This window comes from Mus musculus, chromosome 1 (genome assembly GCF_000001635.26).
Source record: "Mus musculus strain C57BL/6J chromosome 1, GRCm38.p6 C57BL/6J".
In the NCBI taxonomy this organism is placed as follows: domain Eukaryota; kingdom Metazoa; phylum Chordata; class Mammalia; order Rodentia; family Muridae; genus Mus; species Mus musculus.
Genome location: NC_000067.6, coordinates 112,488,258 through 112,509,482, shown reverse-complemented (window position 1 = coordinate 112,509,482; position 21,225 = coordinate 112,488,258).

Sequence of the window (21,225 nt, the reverse complement as noted above, 5' to 3'; positions counted from 1 at the left end):
TAATATACATGAAATTAGAGCTCTTCTGCCTTCTAAGAATACCTGGTGAATGAAATGACTCAATGATGCTGTTTTATTTACAAATCAAAGATAAATTTATAAGGACATATCAGTAGTGACAATGCTTTATCTCTCCAATAGTCAAATTAATGTCTAGGTTTTGTCTTTATTAACTGACCTATGTAGACTTTCTAGACAGACAGACATAAAATACCCAAGAATTATGCCTAGCTTTATGGAAATTACCAACCTACATGAAAGTGTACACTTCCTGAATTTCATTTTTTTCTAATTACTTTATATTGTTTTGTATCAAAATTGTACATTGTGAATATTGTCACATGAGATGATTAAAGGGGAAAGAAGCCCTTTAATTTTTGCTTATGAAACAACTTGAGTAATTGAAAAATATGAACATGACTTAGAAATAAGTATTGAGGCTTCAAGGTTAGACTCAGCAGATAAGACTTCCTGCTTCTGCAGAGTTCAGTTCCCTGTAACTTACAATAACCTGTAAATGCAGCTCCTGGCAATCAGCTATTGCCTCACTTTCCTGGTCCCTGAATGCACTATAGTTATCCATATGCACATGTGTGAGCACACATACGCGCGCGCGCACACACACACTTACACACACAAACAAACACACACAAGTAGATTAAAACTTGAAAAGGAACATAAATGGTTTGAGTTTTTATATTTGATTAAGGGTATATTTAAATATGTAAAAATATTTTCATATATTTTTGTCAAAGAATATTGTTATAATTTTTAAACAAATACTTCCTCTTACTAGTATTTGATTGTTTGACACTCTGGTGTGAAACAAATGATTATCTCTTTATTTAATCATTTATGGCATGAATTAATTAAATTTGATATAACTAATGCAACTCCAGAGTCATTTTTCTGTAAATAAAACATCATCAGTTATTATTATTCACTTTTATATAACAGAATAAAAGTGTTATAAAGTCTCTTTTAACTTTATTAATTAATTATCACTAATCTATATATTAATTTAGTGAATTGTTTTACTTGTTGCTACATATATTAATTTAGAAATCTCTCTCATTTAGAGAAGCATTTAAAATTTACTTTTTATGTGCAATATTTATTTTTTTCCAAATATGTATTATATGATTGACTTAGTTAATGAACACTCTTAAAAGAATAACATATATTACATTGCATTTCATTAAGAATAACATATATTACATTGCATTATAATTGATATATTACATTAAGTTTAAATTCTATAAACAGAAGAGGAAGAACCAAAAGAAATTTAAATAGAACATAAAATATCTAAGCTTAGAATCCTGCAGTGTATAAATTGGAACAAAGGCCTTAATAGTAGATTCCATTTATAGTTATTTGTTTTTTAGTTGTAGATGCAATGTGACCAATTGCTTCAAACACTGATTTCTTCACCAAGATTGATTGGAATATGAAACTGTGATCCAAAAATAAATATATTTGCACCTAAGTGGCTTTTGTCAGACCTTCTTGAATTCTTTATGTATTTTGGATTTTAGCCCTCTATTGAGCGGAACTTTAACGAAGCTCCTTTCCCAATCTGTAGATTGCCTATTTGACCTATTGATAGTGTTCTTTGCCTTACAGAAGGTTTTAAGTTTCATGAGGTCCCATTTGTTAATTGTTGATCTTAGAGGATGAACCATCAGTGTTCTGTTCAGGAAAATTTCCCCTATGCCAATGAGTTTGAGGTTCTTTCCCAATTTCTATTCGATTATATTCAGTGTATCTGGTTTGATGTGAAGGGTTTTGATCTGCTTTGACTTGTGCTTTGTACAAGGAGATCAAAATGGATCAGTTTGCATTTCTTTGTATGTGGATCAGATAGGTGACCACCATTTCTTGAAAATGCTGATTTTTTTTTTTTTTTTTTACAAGGCAAGGTTTTCGTTTCTTTGTCAAAGATCAAGTGACCATATGAGTGTGGGTTTATTTCTGGATCTTCAATTCTAATTCATTAATCTAACTGTCTGTCTCCATACCAATAACATACAGTTTTTAACACACACACACACACACACACACACACACACACACACACACACACACACAAACCTCTGTAATACAGCTTGAGGTCAGGGATGGTGATTTCCTCAGAAGTTCTTTGATTGTTGGAAACAGTTTTTGCTATCCTGGATTTTTGTTAATCCAGATGAAATTGACAACTGCTCTTACTATCCTGTGAAGAATTGAACTATCCTGTGAATTCTGATGGAGGTTGCATTGAATCTGTAAATTGTTTTTGTTAAGCTAGCCAATTTTTACTGTCAGTCCTGAAGATAAATAAGCATAGGAGATATTTCCATTTTCTGAGGTAGTCTTTGATTTCTTTCTTCAGAGCCTTGAACTACTTGTCATACAGATCTTTCACTTGCTTGGTTAGAGTTTCCCCAAGATATTCTTTATTATTTGTGACTATTGTGAAGGGTATTGTTTCCCTAATTTCTTCCTCAGCCTGTTAATCATTTGTTTAGAGGAAGGAAGGCTGACAATTTGTTTGAATTAATTTTTGTTTGTTTGTTTATTTAGGGCACCAGGGACGGTGAAAGGGAGTGAAGGCAGAGAAAGGAAGGGGACACAGAAGGACGGAGAGAGAGAGAAGAGGAGAGAGAAAGAAGGGAAGAGGCAGGGCCAGGAACAAGTGGAGGTGGGGGATAACACATGGAGGGGGAGAGAGAGGGGTAGGAGAGGGGAAGGCAGAGAGGGGGAAGAGGAAGGGAGGAAGGAAAGGAGGAAGAAAGAGTGAGAGAGTGAGAAAGGGAGGGAAGGGGAGAGAGAAAGAGGGAGAGAGAGAGGGAGGGAGGGACAGAGGGAAAGAGGGAGGGAAAGAGAGAGAGAGAGAGAGAGAGAGAGAGAGAGAGAGAGAGAGAGAGAGAGGGAGAGAGTTAGTTGAATTAATTTTTATATCCAGCCACTTTGCTGATGTTGTTCCTCACGTGTAAGTGTTCTCTGGTAGAAATTTGGGGGTAGCTTATGTATATTGTTATGTCATCTGAAAATAGTGATACCTTGACTTCTTCCCTTCTGTATTGTATTCTTTTAACCTCTTTTGTTGTCTATTTGTTTTATCTAGAACTTCTAGTACTAGAAAGATTAAATAGGGAGAGAATGGGTAGCCTTGTCTTGTCTCTGAGATTAGTGGGATTGTATCAAATCTCTTTCCATTTAATTTGATGTTGGTTGTTAATTTGCTGTATATTACTTTTATTATGTTTAGGTATGTGCCTTGAATTCTGAATTTTTAAAGATATTTAACATAAATGGGTGTTATATTGTGTCAAAGGCTTTTTCAGCATCTAATGAGATGATCATGTGTTTTTTTTTTTTCTTTGAGTTTGTTTAAGTAGTGGATTATGTTGATGAAACCTGGCATGAAGCCTACTTGATCATGGTGATGAATGTTTTGATGTATCCTTGGGTTCTATTTGAGAGAATTTTATTGAGCATTTTTGCATTGATTTTCATAAACAAAATTGGTTTTAGGTTCTCTTTCTTTGTTGGGGCTTTTTATGGTTTAGGTATCAACAAAACTATGACTTCATATAATGAATTAGCTAATATTCCTACTGTCTTTCTTTTTGGAATAGTTTGAGAAATATTGGTGTCAATTCTACTTCAAATGTCTGACAGAATTCTGCACTAAAACCACCTAGCCCTGGGCTTTTTTTTTTTTCCAGAGACTTTTGATGACTGCTTCTATTTCCTTAGGGGTCATGGGACTGTTTTTATAGCTCATCTGGTAATGATTTAATTTGTATATCTCCTCTGTATAGAAAATCATTCATTTCATCTAGATTTCCAGTTTTCTTGGTATAGGCTTTTGTAGTAGGATCTGATTTTTTTTTATTTCCTCAGTTTCTGTTGTTTTCTCTCTCTCTCTTTTTTTATTTCTGGTATTGCTAATTTAGATACTGTCTCTGTGTCCTTTAGTTACTTTAGCAAAGGGTTTATATATCTTGTTAATTTTTCAAAGAACCAGCTCTTAGTTTAATGTCTCCAAATTTTAAAAAATATTTTTATTCTCTCTGTGTGTGTATTTGTCACTGAGTGTCTGTGACATGTGTGCAAGTTGGTATGCAAATAGTAAAACAGCATCATATCATTTGGATTTATGTATCCAGATGGTTGTGTACTGCCAAATGTGGGTATTGAGCATGGCCCTCAGTACTCTAGAGGAATAGAAAATACTTATAACTATTCTTTATTAAAAAACAAATCTCTTAGTTTAAGTCATGTCATTATTATATAGAAGGGCTTGTCTTTAAGATTCTTTTTCCCATTTGCATAATTGTGTGTGTGTGCCTCTATAAGTGTGAGTACACTTATATCTTGGACTTTGAATATATGTCAGAGGACAACCTTCAGGAATCAGTTATCTACTTCTATCAGATGGATGCCAGGGATTAAAGTCAGGTTATCAAACATGTCAATAAACAACTTTATCTACTGAGCCAACTAACTGCATCTCTGAAATAATTTTTTTTAGCTTTTTTGTTAGATACTTTTTATATTTACATATCAAATGTTATCCCCTTTTCTAGTTTCCCCTCTGAAAATCCCCTATCCCTTCCCACCTCCCCCTGCTCACCAACCCATCCACTCCAACTTCCTGGCGCTGGCATTTCCCTATACTGGGGCATAGAACCTTCACAGGTTCTCTCCTCCCATTGATGTCCTATTAGTTCATCCTCGGCTACATATGCAGCTAGAGCCATGAGTCCTACCAAGTGTTTTCTTTGATTGGTGGTTTAGTCCCAGGGAGCTCTGGAGGTCCTGGTTAGTTCATATTGTCGTTCCTCCTATGGGGCTGCAAACCCTTTCAGCTCTTTGGGTACTTTCTCTGATGCCTTCGTTGGAAACCTTCTACTCCATACAATGGATGACTGTGAGCATCCATTTCTGTATTTGTCAGGCACTGGTAGAGATTCTCAGAGACAGCTTTATCAGGATCCTGTGTTTGTCTTATCCTTATAATTGCTCATTTTCTTTCATTAATATACTTCATGATTTCTCTTGGTCTATTTTTATTTTAGTCTATTTTTTCCTAATTTACTACCATGACAACTACTACTACTTCTACTACTATAACCACCACCATCACCAATACTACTACAAATTCCCTATAAAATTAAATGTATTTCATTTACTTATAATAATAATAACTACTGTGTGTGTGTGTGTCTGCATGCACGTACTCATGATGTGTGGACTCAACCATGACATGGCACTCATGGAGGTCAAAGGACAGTTTTCTTAAGCTTGTTGTTTCATTAAACTTTAGATGGGACATCAGAGTGAACAGAGGCATCTCAATTGCATAGCAATCACTTGTGACTACTTAGTCATTGGAAAGGCCCAGTATCCTGTCAATGTTCTTCAGGTAGATACTTAAACCATAAATATGAAAAATTTTGTAGCATGTATATTTGTGGCTAGAAATTTTCACGAATACAAATTTCTGTTAACTCAATTATTTTGGTTTACTTTCCTCTATTATTATTTAGTAAATAGTATTTGATCATTTAAACTACCTGTTTTTAGTAAGTTAAAATCTATAAGATAACATGTTTACATTTGCAAACAAGAAATTATATAATACATGGAATTCTCACACACCATTCATCTGATCCTCTTCCTATTAACTTCTCATTGCCATGATATATTTCTGGTAACCAGAAAACTATGACTGGAGCATAGCATGTAAATTTCACACATTTAACAATATATTTAGCTTTTTACAGATTTCCATCTCGTATGCCACTTGTCATGCAGTCTTCATGTCCCCTAAGGTTTAATTTGCCTGAAAAAGTTTCTTAAAATACCCGTGTTTTGTGATAACTTTGAGAGCTTTGCCTTATCCTGATCAAGAGTGTTTTGCCATATGGCCAATTCTGGAAAATGCTTGATCTTGTTTGTATAATTATAGTGGAGTCAGGTTATCCTGAGGAAAACTGCATAGTTCAAGTTGCATTTACAGCTTACTCTATCAGAGAAGCATGCTATCAACTTTATTAACAATTGTTGACATTGTCCTTGGTACCTGGCTGAAGCAGTGATTGCTGGGCATTTTTCTTCACCACTTCTTACATTAAAATTTCTAGGAGCAACTTTTTGGAAGAAAGTCACAATGAAAATTACATGCCTAGGAGAATTCTCTTAATAACTATATTTATTTGTAATTAAAAACCTACATTTTAATAATTGCATTTATTAATGTTTTTTTTGTATGTGGGGATGTGTTTATTAGTTTGTGTGCTTTGTAGGTGAAATTGCCACATGTGGATGCAGGTACATATGTGTATGTTCATACATATAGCAGCCAGAGGTTACCCTTGGCTATTGATATTCAGACCTTATTCAACTTTCTTTTATTGAAACAAGACAACCTTTTGGTCTGGAATTTGCCAAATGATGTAGACTGAATAGGCAGTAAACCCAACATACTGTTGGAATCTTAAGTCTGTGTTATCACACAAAGTTTTTAACATGGAGTCTGGGGATCAAATTCTACTGTTGATACTTACAAGGGAACTGTTTTACTGAGTCATCTCTCAAACTCCATTTTTCAAATTCTTTGCTCATTTTCACACTGCAGTAATGAAGTATTTACTTCAGTTTCTTGAAATTGTGGACCTTTTCTTATCACCCATTCTATAAAATAACTAGAAAAAACATTCTACACAATTGTATATCTACTCTCTAATATGAGGTTATAGAGGTTCACATGGACAAGGAAAAGTTTAATTATGTCTCACTACATATGTCTTTTGTACAGCTGGCTTATTAGACATTACTTCTTTATTATGAAAAAAAACTTAACAATAAAAAAGTGATATTGGATTTTAAGTGCAAATGAGTGGCTGGAGAGAAGTCTTGGCAGTGTTTGGTAATCTTTCAGAAGAATTCAGTTGGCTGCTCAGCACTCATGTTTGTCAGCTCACATCCACTATAGCTGTAGTTCAGAGAGGCCCAACTCCTTCTTCTGGCCTGCTTATACTATATATATATATATATATATATATATATATATATATATATATATATATATATGATATATATATATATATGACATACATTTACACACACATACTCGCAAACAATAAATCCTCAAAATACATACTAATTAACTGCAAATATGAAATGAATGTCTATATGTACTTACAAATAAAAATAAATGGCTACGTAAATACATCACCTTTCAGGAGAATGACAAGTTACTCATGTCTACACCCTTTCCTAGGGGAGAAGACACATGCTAGATAAACATATATTCAACAGATTTTTATGTCATTTTATCAAGGTGACATCAAATGTGATGTCAATGTGGCAAACTGTATACTTGTTTTTATATTATTCACCTCTTTGCTCTTCTTCTCAAAGATCATAAAATAATTTTAATCAATCATAAGGAAAATCATTCAGATTTTTTAACACTGTGAAATTCTCTAAAATACCAGGAATAGGACATGCCAGAATCTAAGAATCTAAGAAGTTGTCAAGGCCAAGAAAAGAATAAGAAGCCAAGATGAGGAAATCTAAGGCAAAGTCCAAGTTACAGCCCTGAAACAGAAACAATAAAAACGTAGCAATAAGTTTCTCACAGAGAATACTAAGAATTTTTGAATGTAGTGTGACTCATACTTAATGTTAAATAAGGAGGTACTACAGGTCCATCAATTAAAGCAAAAAACAGCATTCTAAAAATCTAAGATGTTGATACTCAGGGAAGTAGACAGGAAGTTCTCGAACTCTATACATTGTTCACAAAAATATTATAAATCAAAACTTTCTGTATTGCCTGGGAGATGGCTCAGTGAGAAGTGCTCACTTTGTAAATATGAAGACTCAAGTATAAGCTCAATGAGGACAAGTAGACAGCTCCCACTGACATGGCACATGTTTTCAAGCCAGGACTTGGGGAGTTAGAGACAGGTGGGTTCCTAAAATTCACTGTCCAGTTAGCCTAATCAAATCTGTGATTTCCTTTGCAGTTAGAGACCCTGTATAAAAAGTCAGATAGAAAGCATTGAAGAAACATCAGAGGTTGTTCTCTGGTTTACACATGGGGATGCATACACATGCATATATGTAAGTACTTGCATCCCAGGGCTGCAGAAGACATTCAGTACACTGCCTTGGCCATGAGGATTGGAAATGGCAGTGGGAGCATCTACATTGAATAAATATGTGTTGGAGTGGTGGGGAAGATGGAAAAACAAAGAAGTAAATGCACTAGAGAGAGAGAGACAAAAGTGGAGATATGATGGTTGGTGACAAATGATCTGGTCTTGTCCTTTACTAGCCAAGGGATGCAGTGGGATAATGAATGACATGGGTGTAGGAGAGCTGGCACTGCACAGATCTCCTCAATTGATGATTTCAAGCATGTATGTATAAAAGTAGAGAAAGAATTATCTTCCCTTGGAAGGCTAGCCAGAAGGAATTTGACTATGTCTCATGACTAGGGCTCTCTTCATTCTTTTTGTTTCTTTCTTTCTTTCTTTCTTTCTTTCTTTCTTTCTTTCTTTCTTTCTTTCTTTCTCTCTCTCTCTCTCTCTCTCTCTCTCTCTCTCTTTCTTTCTTTCTTTCTTTCTTTCTCCCCACTTAAACAAAATCTCTCTCTTGGAAACTTGATGTAAATAATAGGGGAAGTAGACAGAAGTCATATTAGAACTCTGCAATTTTCACTAAACATAAATCTAGTCTAAAATCTATTTCAAATTTACCATTTGGAATAGCAGATAACTAAGCAAATGATGGCACTTGACACCAAACTTGAAAATGTGGATTTGTTTCCACAAGCTCATACTGGGGAAGCAAAGAACAACTTTTGGAAACTTTCCTTTGACTTTCACACATGAGTCTTGTCATATCCATACACCCAACAATCAAAATAAACATAAAGTTTTAAAATTATGATTTACTCAAACATTTTCTTGTTTTCCTATTTGGTTATACTTGAAGATCAATTTTCTGGTATCCTGCCATTGTAGAAATTTAAAACATTTGTATTTTAATGCAACTCTAAAGTTATATCAGGTATTGTATACTTAGTGTTCAAGGCACCAATTCTGAGATTTATGGGCCACCACAATAAGGATCTGGAAAACATAGGAGGACTGCTCAAATTAGGATTGGATGACACTGGAAAAGAAAAAAAAAAAAAAACATCTTCTAGTCACTGGAATTACTCTCTGTTAGGTTTTCTTTTAAAATAAAAGTGAACATTGATTCATCCAGATACATAATAATTATTTTTAAGTGTGCCAACTATTTATGGTTTTAATATTGTTGGGTAGAAATACCAGACACTGTTGGGTGTACGTAAAATTTAAAATTATATTTTTGCCCTGCAGGTACTATTTAAAAAAATGGATGTGCATGAAGCTGACCATCTATGGTAAGAGAATTTGTGATCATGTGTTGAAGATGTCCAGTGGATTTTAACAGTTGTTTTTCCATTTAGTAGTTTATATCTATAGATAAAGTGAGTAGTCTCATCAAATATCACTCTTTATATGTAAAAGAATTACACTTAACTTTTATTTTGTAAAATATAAGACAGGAAACAACATCATCATGAGTAGGGCAAATAAGAGCCTTCAAGGGAATACTAATTTTACTTATGTTTGTTGTGAATTATTTAACAAAGCTTTTCTATCTTAAGTAGGATTCAATGTCTTTTCAAGTAAGTAACTGAATGTTAAGTATATGCTACCTTCTCATAAATACCGAAATAACGTAAACATAGTTCAATGTACATATTTTCTTGCAAACTGCATCTTTCCTATTTATGTTACAACTTATTTGTGAAATGTATTTATATATGACCCATTGTTACATATCTGTATAGTACTTACAAAGTCTATAGGAATACTATAAATTAAACCCACTCTATTGGTTTGAGACACATCTTAACAAAGCATTTACCTTGCAAATGTGAAGTTCTCTGGGTGGGAGTACCCTGGACCCATAAAGCAGGAAGTGGGCATGCTTGTTTGTGAAAGACAGAAGACAACCTAAGCTGTCTTCTCTTTTAAGTGATAGATTCTCTCATTGTTCCGGAATTCTATAGGCTACACTCCCTAGCCAGAAGCCCCAGGGAACTTCCTGGATTTGCCTTTGCAGTGCTGGAGTTATAAGCATATATCATAATTCCCTGCTATTTTGTATGTGGCTTATAGAAACTTAACTGAGGTCTTTATTCTGTCAAGGCAAGAATTTTACAAACAGAGCCAACTCTCCAGCTATAAATATTACTAGCCTTATGGAACATTGATGAATGGGGTCTTAGAAAAGGTTAGTACCTCTGTAAATACCTCGGAGTAGTGTCTGGATGGCATGAAATTAGAATGTAATATCTACTTTGCAGGCAGGTTTGTCAGTAACTTCCATTTGATTAACACGAATCCCTAAGCAATTTCACATGTAATATGTTTATCCTCAAAACTCTAAGACCTCCTTCTATACAGCTAAAAATTATAGTCAATATAAAAGGTGTGAATGCCTACTCTAAAGTCATAAAGCCAATAAATCAAAGAGAAGGGCGCAGTTATAGGTGGCTCCTCATAGGATATTCAGTGATGCAAAAGCCTTTCATCTAACTCTGTACTCTCTTCTCTCTCTACCAGCTTCCTCATGAAACTTCAACAGGCATAGAACATAGATGATAGCTTTGATTTTCTGTCTTTTCTTATGCATTTATCTAGCTAGCTAGCTATCAATCATCTATCTATCTATCTATCTATCTATCTATCTATCTATCTATCTACCTGGTGTGTGTGTATGTGTGTGTGTGTGTCTGTGTGTGTGTGTGTGTGTTTCTAAGTAACTATATCTGTGTATACATACACATAGCAGCCACAAAGTTAAACATTGGACGTCTTCTTCTATCACTCTGCTGTTTACTTTTTAAGACAAGATTTCAAACTGAATTTGAGCTTTTCAAATTAGGTAGTCTACCATGCCAGCAAGCTATATCATAACTATCTACCTCCCTATACTTTTATTACATGGACATATTACCATGCATGATGTGCTGCTTGGTTTTTGCAACTTGGCACAAACTAAAGGCACCTATGAACATAAAAACTCAATAACAGATGTTAACATTTTGTCCCACTGCCAAAATGATCTTCATTTTTGAAATTCTAGGTCATAACATTTTCCTGATTTCTTTCACAGAGGATCTTCTCCCCAGACATCTCTGTGCTCTGGACCTCAATATAGTGATTCTCACTCTTCTTAAAATCAACATCTGTGATTTTGTTGCTGTTGTTGTTGTTCTTGTTGCTTAATATTTATTTCCAAGAATGGTTTAGCCTCTTATATGCTGAGCAATATTTTTTTACACTATAATTGTCAAAGGTTCATGGTGTTGTAATTTTCCTATGTCATATACCTCAGAAAAAGTACTAAATCAGAGAACAAAGACAGTGAGGTTAATTTTTTAATTAATTAATTTAGTTATTCACTTTACATACCAATATCTGTCCCCACTCTCTTTCCAGGACACCCTCATCACTCACACATTTCCCCCTCCTCAATCCCTTATTCCTTTACAAATTCCCTCTTTGGCATTTTATGTCTCTGCAGTACTAAGCAATCCTCTCTCACTGAAGCTGGATAAATTGATTTTGACAAAAGAGAGGGAGAAAGGACCCAAGCATAACCTGTCCTCTGAGATGATGCACCCAGCATCCAAGGGAAAGAGATGCAAAGACCCATAGCCAAACTTTAGCTGGAGCTAGGGGAGTCACATAGAAGAGTTGAGAGAAGAACAGGGCCTCTTGCTTTCTATTTCCTCCAATTGGTGTATTAAACCTCTGTCAGACAGAGGCTTTGGGAAGATTTCTTTTCAATCTGTAGGCTCTCATTTTGTCCTATTGTCAGTATCCTTGGACTTAGAGAAGATTTTCAGTTTCACGAGGTCCCATTTATTAATAGTTAATCTTAGTTCTCAAGCCATTTGTTTTTTTTTTTTCTTCTAATATCAGACCTTTTAATTTTGACACAGACACATATCTAAATTAGTATTATTTTGCTGTCTGATAGACATACAATGATAAGGTTTTTCTGATATTTATCCTTATGTTATTAATATAATTTATTTTTATCACTAGTGTGTTGAATGACAACTTTTGAAGAGTGATAGATTGAATTAACACTTAACTTGTTTTTCCGTAGAATACTTGTTTTTTTTTTTTTTTTTTCTTGGCTAAACAATTAGTAACCATGGTTATTTGAAGGGAAATGTCCTCCATAGATTCATGTCCTTGCACATTTGTCTCCAATTAGTGGCCTCTGTTTCGAGATATTATGGAACTTTTAGAAGGTGACCATATACAATTTGTCGATTCTTGCTTGATCTTACAGCACAAGCCATTGCTGTTCTGTTCAGGAATCTTTCCCCTATGCCCATATCTTTGAGGCTCTTTCCCACTTTCTCCTCTATAAGTTTCAGTGTCTCTGGTTTTATGTGGAGTTCCTTGATCCACTTAGACTTGAGATTTGTACAAGGAGATAAGAATGGATCCATTTGCATCCTTCTACATGTTAACCGCCAGTTGAGTCAGCACCATTTGTTGAAGATGCTGTCTTCTTTCCACTGGATGGTCTTACCTCCTTTGTCAAAGATCAAGTGAATGTGGGTTCATTTCTGGGTCTTCAATTCTGTTCCACTGATCTACCTGTCTGTCACTGTGCCAGTACCATGCAGTTTTTAATCACAATTTTGATGGGGATTACATTGAATCTGTAGATTGCTTTCAGCAAGATAGCCATTTTTACTATATTAATCCTAGCAATACATGAGCATGGAAGATCTTTCCATCTTCTGAGTTTCACATTATGTAAAAATATTTTCAGCATCTAATGAGATTTTCATTGTATTACTTTTCTTTCAGTTTGTTTGTATGGCAGATTATTTTGATGGATTTTTGTATCTCGAAACATCCCTGTAAGCCTAGGATGAAGCCTACTTTATTATGGTGGATAATATCTTTAATGTATTCCTGGATTCTCTTTGTGATTATATTATTGAATGTTTTGGCATCAAGGTTCATAAGAGACATTTGTTGAAAATGCTGTTTCAATGTTTAATCTTCGTGTCACCTATCACGGTGACAGTGGCCTCAGAGATTCAGTTTGGCAGCATCCAGTTTCTGTTTTGTGGAAAAGTTTAAGGAGTCTTAGTATTAGCTCTTTTTTGAAATTCTGGTAGATTTCTGCACTAAAACCATCTGACCCTGGGCTTTTTTTTTTTTTTTGTTTTTTTGTTTTTTGGGGAAACATTTAATTTTCCTCTGGGATTAAAGACCTAATTAGATAGTTTTCCTGATCTTGATTTAATTTTGGTAACTGGAATCTGTATAGAATATCATCCATTTCATTTAGATTTTCCAATTTTGTGGAATACAGGCTTTTGAAATAAGACAATGATTCTTTGACATTTCTTCACCATAGTCTTTATGTCTCTGTTTTTATTTTTTCTTAATTAGAATACTATTTCACTGCCTTTATTTAGTTTTACTAAGGCTTTTTGTTATCTTGTTGATTTACTCAAAGAACATTTATTCTTTGTACTGTTATTTTTATTTGTAATTAATTCATTTCATCCCTGAGTTTAATTATCTCTGCCTTCTATTCTTCCTCTGATATGTTTGCTTGTCTCTGTTTTTATAGAGATTTCAGATTAACTTTTTGTTTTGTTGTTGTTGTTGTTGTTGTTTTTCTAGACAGGGCTTCTCTGTGTAGCCCTAGCTGTCCTGGAACTCACTTTGTAGACCAGGCTGGCCTCAAACTCAGAAATCTGCCTGCCTCTGCCTCCCAAGTGCTAGGATTAAAGGCATGCCCCACCACTGCCCGGCTATCTTTTAATTTTTTAGTATGAGAATTAACTCAGTTCGTTAGGTAGGCACATAGTGCTATGTACTTTCCTCTTTGCACTGCTTTCATTATCTCCTAAAAATTTGGGTATATTGTGCCTTCATTTTTATTTTTGTGTTCTAGAAAGTATTTAATTAATTAACTAATTAATTAATCCCTGACCCACTGATCATTGACTAAGAATTCTTCAATTTCAATGAGTATGTAGTCTATTATAAGTTGTCTCCTGAGAGGCTCTGCCAGTGAGTGACAAATACAGAAGTGGATGCTCACAGCCATCCACTGGATAGAGCACAGGGTCTCCAATGAAGGAGGTAGAGAAAGAACCCAAGGAATTGAAGGGGTTTGCAGCCCCATAGGAGGAACAGCAATATGAACTAACCAGTACTCCTAGTGTTCCCTGGGACTAAAACACCAATCAAAGAAAACACATTGTGGGAATCATGGCTCTAACTGCATTTGTAGCAGAGGATGGCCTAGTTGGTCATCCATGTGAGGAGAGACCCTTGGTCCTGGGAAGGTTCTATGCCCTAGTAGAGAGGAATGCCAGGGCCAGGAAGTAGAAGTGGGTGGATTGGTGAGCAGGGGAGAGGGAGAAGATAGAGGGTTTTTGGAGGGGAAACCAGGAAAGCAGATAACATTTGAAATGTAAATAAAGAAAATATCTAATAATCTTTTTTCAAAATAATTTTATTTAAAATTATTGTACATACAAGTGGTTCTTGGTGTGGGGCTTCTCCGGAAGGACTAGAGTCTTAGCTGCAAGGATCCAAGTGCAGTTTATCAGTTTTGGTTGTTCCAATTCAGGCTAATTTTTTTTAATCTAAAAAAAAAAAAAACCAAAACTTTGAAATGAATTAAAGCTAAGTCAAGGTGTGAACAGATATTAGATAAAGTTTTAACCATTTTTTCCTCTTAATATGAAACATAGAGCAACAAACAAGCACCACTCCAAAACAAAACTACAGAAATAAACTGACAGACACATACAGACGAGTGCACCAAGGATAAACAATAGAGTTGGGATGGAATGAGATGGTACCCAGATATCCTACCAAACGGATTCAGATATCTCATAGTGAAGGAGTGGAAGACTGAGAAGAGAGGTGTCAAAAAAAGTGAAAGATAGCAGGGTGTGGTGGCACATTTCTTTAATCCCAGAACTTGGGAGGCAGAGGCAGGGAGATTTCTGAGTTCAAGGCTAACCTGGTCTACAGAGTGAGTTCTAGGACAGCCAGAGATACACAGAAAAACGCTGTCTCGAAAAAAAAACAAAAAGGTGAAAGGCAGAAATCAAACAAAACCAAGTTTCAATAAAGCAGTACACAAGATCTTAGATTAGAGTCCCAATCACCCCCAAGTACAAAGAGGCAGATTGCACTATGCTCACCTCGTCAAGAGGACTCAGAACATCTTCCATCCTCAGACCCAAAGAAACCCTGTGACCAGGTGTTACACGATTATATCTCTCAAAAAGGTGCCTGAGGGGCTCTTGGAGATAGGGAGCTTCCTAGACAACACACTAAGTGTTGTTGTCTAAGAGTTGCTAGACAAACCACATGAGCACTGATTTCAGACAGACAGTGATGCTTTATGGAATGCACACCCTAATACTGATCAGATCAGGGAAAGAAAGAAAGAAAGAAAGAAAGAAAGAAAGAAAGAAAGAAAGAAAGAAAGAAAGAAAGAAAGAAAGGAGGGAGAGAGGGAGGGAGGGAGGGAGGGAAGAAGGGAAGGAGGGAGGGAGGGAAGAAGGGAGGGAGGAAATGAAGGAAGGAATAACATAATTGTAGTACCAGTCTAGTCTCAGAGAAGACTTTTTATAGGGGACACCGGGTTCAAAGGTGAAAAGTTAAGGAAAAGTGTAGAACTGTACTAGACAAAATATTATTACTTAACATTTAAGTTGATTGGTCCAGAGCAAGGTAAGAAGGGTGGTGGCTGGGTAGTGAACAGGGGAATTTCAGAACATTTAAATAACAAAGCATGAGTTCTATAATTGTTACTTTTTGGCTTATTGGTAGCATTCGTCAGTATCAGCCACAATGAAAATTTATTGCCTTCTGGAGAAGTGTCTATATGTGTGAGAACATGCATGTGTATGTGTCTCTGTGTGTGTCTGCATGCAAGTGGACCTATGTGTACATGTGTATGTGTGTTTGCATGCACACACATTCAGTGATGCCAAGGAAGTTTGTCTTGTTGTGTATTCTACTTTGTTTCTGTTGCTGGAATTAAATGCTGTGATCAAAGCAAATTATAAAAGACAGTATCTTGATTTTTTGTTTCTGTTTTCAGAGGATTAGGGTCTGGGATGACAGGGAAGGCATTACACTGTGGCAAGAGCTGGAAGTTAACTGATCAAAGTTTCTCTCACACTGAACAGATATGAGAGAAAGCATGGGAAGTGAACCAAAGAAACAACCCCACAATACCTACTCACAATGACGTACTTCCTCCAGCAAAGCTCCACATCACAGAGTTCCCATAATTTCTCCAAACATCACTGCCAACTATTTGCCAAGTGCTGAAACACATGAGCCCAAAAGGAGCATTTCCCATTCAAACCACCACATCTCTATATTGACAAGGCTGGGAATAGTCAGAAAGTGGATTAATTGCAGATGAAAAGCAGGGTCTATGAGAATGCTCACTACCCATGTATTGCCACTGTAGACTGTCGTACAGGAACATGATTGAAGAGGCCTGAACAAACTGCTCAATTGTGAACAAGGACACAGGTCAGGCATAACTAGGTGAAGTTTACTGGGAAAAGACACAGGAGAGAAATATCGCTGGGGAAACTTCATCCTGTCTCTTCATTCTTATTCTAGAAGGAAAAAAAAAACAAGAAAAATAAAGACACGGGGAATTTAGGTTGCTACAGGACTGGAAAGTGTCTTAAGATTTCTCTTACAAACTACAGACAGTAGAAAAAATGCAACACAGCCTGTCATATGCAGATTTCCATCATGCAACCACGTTTATACATGGAGTATGATGCCTATGGATTCCTATGGATATCACCACCATCATAGTAATAAGATGGAACAAGTAGATGCCACATAACTGTAATTTTGGAATCCTGCATCTGGTTCAAGTGCCAAGCAAACCTCAGAGGGCAGCACATTCATGACAACACTCATGTCCACAGAGCTGTGACTGCCATTGGGTCTGAGAAAGGAAAACAGATCAGAGATCAAGCAAGCTTGAACAGGTGTATGGTATGGTTTGTATATTTACTAATGCTTGAAGCTGAGGGTAAAGAATCAGAAGGTCAAAAACATAAACCTGATTAAATTTGTCTAATCAAGTGAAACGCAAACTAATTTGTGATTTCTTTATGTGTAATATAATTAGTAACAAATTCCAGAAACGTTTTCCAGGAAGCCATGATTTCAGAACTGCTGAGAGCATAGTAATGCTTAAAAACAGCTGGAAATGAAACTGCTCCTGGAACATAATTAGCTATTGACAGGTGCTTAACAATCATGGGATACTATTAACCCTGAGCAGAGATTTCCAATAATGTAAAAACATCTATTTTAAATTCCTGAACCTTTATATAGCTACCTTAAATACATATATATGCATATATATATATATATATACATATATACATATATATAGGTGTATACATGTAGATACACATAGGTATATATATATGTAGATGACATACATAGGTGTATATATGTAGATGACGTGTGTGTGTGTGTGTTTTCATAAATTAAAGTAGCTGGAGGTTCTTCAGGCAGAAACCTACTTTCCTTAAAAGCATAGGAATTTGAATTGGACCTGTGTCTATCCCAGGAATCCTGGCATCACGCAACAATTCTATAACAATTCTGCTCTAGGATGGCAAAAATGGGCAGATCATGGTGGATTTCTGCATAAATCATCTAACCTAATTGCAAGTTCTTGATCCAGTGAGAGACAGTCTCCAAAAGGTAGGTGGAGAGAAATGGAGAAAGAAGCACAATGACTTCTGGCCTCCACTTCTATATATTCTCATGCGAGAACAAAATTAAACAGACACATGAATTTATACAAAAGCAAATACAGTATGCAAAAATAAGCGAAAAGATAAGTTATAAAATATGTTAGTAAATTAAATCTTCACATATAACTACAGGTATGTTCTGAGAATATGTCATCAGAAGAGTTCTAGCCTTACTTTTGTTACTTTATGCGTTTGAATACTTAGGATGCATGTCTAGACTCTATTTATGTGTGTAGTGTCTAAGAAGGAAAGAAAATATTACTAAAGTCCGCAGAATTAGAGTTATACTCTGTTGTGATCTATCATGTCATAACTGAGAATAGAATACAGGTCCTCAGCATAAGCAGAAGATTATCTTAAAAAGTAAGCTATCTTTCCTGCCCCTATTAGGTGATTTTATCCTTGTGCCTATGTCTTAGAATGAGTTTCCCCTAATTAGAATGACTATGGAAATAGTAAGCAATATCATTTCATGGGAATACCCTTATAGAAGATTCTTGTCAGACTTTGTTGTTGCTATATTCAGGGCATACAATAAAACACACAGAGACACACACAAACACACAAACACACACAGAGAGAGAGAGAGAGAGAGAGAGAGAGAGACAAGGACACAGACATACACAGTCCATGTATTGCATATATGTGTATATGTTTACAAATATATGTTTATTAAGAGAAAGGGAATAATAATTAGAGAGAAAAATGCTTTTATAAGCATTTTAGAATAAAGCAATCATTTAGAAGAGTTTCTCATTGGCAATTCAACTACCCTGATATATCTGGAGACTTGTTATGTAGATGCCACATTAAAAGTAGAGTTTGCACTACTTGCATTACTGATACAACACAAATAATTACATTTTTGCATATGAGAAGAATGCCATATAAAACAAAGTTGACTCTGGACCCACATGTACCATTTAAGCTAGAATACATACTACCGTTATTTGTTTGTATTTAACAGAGTGTCAGTGTTCTTGCTTTCACAGATCAGAGAGCAGCAGAAGAGGCAGGTCATTTGTACAAATCCTGTGGAGCTAGAATGAACCATTTCCCTCACCAGAGAAGCCTCTCTCCTCTACATGGAGGAAAAGATGAGGTGAAACCTGAGGGAGCTGGGATTTAAATGAGCCTTGTTATAAATATGTGCAGTGAAGGGAAAGTGCCCATCAACTTTTCTGAAAGGAAAAGGGAGTTAGATTTGTATTCTTTGAGATTTAGGACCACCCATGCTCTCCAATCGAACAGTTTTGACATTTTGTTACATACACAATATGTCACGGATTATTAGCAGAACTCTCTAGAGGAAGAGATCTTAGAGAAAGAATATATACAGTATGCATGCATGGAATAGCATGCATGTGAATCAGAGAATGTCTGGCAGGAATCATCTTTTTCCTTCACACAAACTATAAGGCCATCAGGAATGTCAGCAAAGGCTGTATTCTCCTGTGCCATCTAGCTGGCTCTGGATGTCTATTATAAAATGAGATTTCTTGGGGGAACCTTTTGGTTAAGGTAGCAAGGGCCCATGGCCTGATGGCTTTCTTAACTCACTGCAAAATAGTTGACCCCCTTTACCAACAGGCTTAGCTGTTTCTTTCTCTCTTTGTCGGGACATTGTCCCTGAACCCAGTTGGCTGGCCTTTTTTGGGCTTGTCTGAAAGGTCACCTTGTACAGAGCTCTTTGCAAGGCTGCCTAACTCAGCACACATGTATTGCTCTAGCTCCCCACACAGATGATAATTAATTGCTGTACTATAGCCAAACTGGCATTCCCACACATTAGATGTTATGACCAATTACCCCTTTACTCACATACCTCACAAAAGCTCTGATACACCCTGTTCATGCGGGGAAAAATGTAGACTCATCTTGCTGCAGTGTTCATGCAGGGAAAAATGTAGACTCATCTTGCTGCAGTGGTCTCAAGAGATCATTCCATATATACAGCTGTTATTCTTTAGATTTGCCACTTTTTGCCCTTTCAGGATAGTGGTCGTAGCCTCTGAGAAGGGCAGGGGCAGACATTGGGTAGCTTGCCTTACATGATGGTGTCTTGATAGTGAAAAATGTTATCTACACTATAGAGAAGCTGAGACACTGTGGCTGATTGGTTTATGACACTAGACACATAGGCATGCCAATATATCCCTGAAAGCCTGAAGCAGTTTCAGGAAGCTACCAGACTTCAGCCCATGCTGGAATGTCAAAAAAGCTGGATTGGGAGGTCAGTGAAGGGCAAGGTTAACAGTAGCTCCAGCAGCAATGATGGGACAGATCCATTCACTAGCAAGAAGTAAATGCTGGTGTGCAAGGAGCACTTTTTCTTCCTTGAAACTCTCTGCTCTCTGGGCCACCCCTGCAATGGACTGGAAAATCTACTGAAGTGAGTTCTTTAGTTAATTATTCCAAGAAATGTCCCCACCATCCAGATTAACCATGCCAAGTGTAGAGAAATCTTTTATGCTCTTTGACACAACTATATAATAATTCATAGTTGAAGTATGCTTGGTAAAGCAGTCCTAATCAGGATACAATATTATATGTCATGATCCTAATGAAATGCATGGTGAGAATTAAAAATTACAAAGAAAATTACATCACAGACACATGTATATACATACACACACACAAACAAACATGCTTTTTTACTCAGAAGAAAGCCGTTAATTACAAAAATATGCATAAAAGTTGCTGGGCAGAAGCATGTAAACACAATTGTTATTTTATTCCTGTAATCGGATATGAAGTCTCTGAAGAAGGGGATGGGGCTCAGTTGGCAATGTCATTGAGTATGCATGAGGACCTGGGTTCCATTCCCAGAACCCTAAAAACCAAGTATTGTGGCATATACCTGCCATCTCTAATGGGTGAGGTAAAGGCAGGAAAATAAAATGTCCAATGTCATTCTCACATAACAAGTTCAAGGCCATTCTGAGACACCTGAAACCTGTTCTTAACACACACACACACACACACACACACACACACACTAGATAGATAGATAGATAGATAGATAGATAGATAGATAGATACATAGATACATAGATAGATACATAGATTAATAAATTAATAAATAAAAGTCTTCAAGGTTCAAGGCCATCATTTAGCTTAACTACTTACTGCCTAAAATATCAAAGTTCAATCATTTACTTGAAACATGGCTAACACTGCATAAGATCCCTTTTATAAATTATTTGAATTTTTTGCAGTACTAAATCCATTTTCATACATTCAGAGGTTCATTAATTTTTTTCATTTATATTCAGTTTAGCCTTGTTAGATCCTAGAAC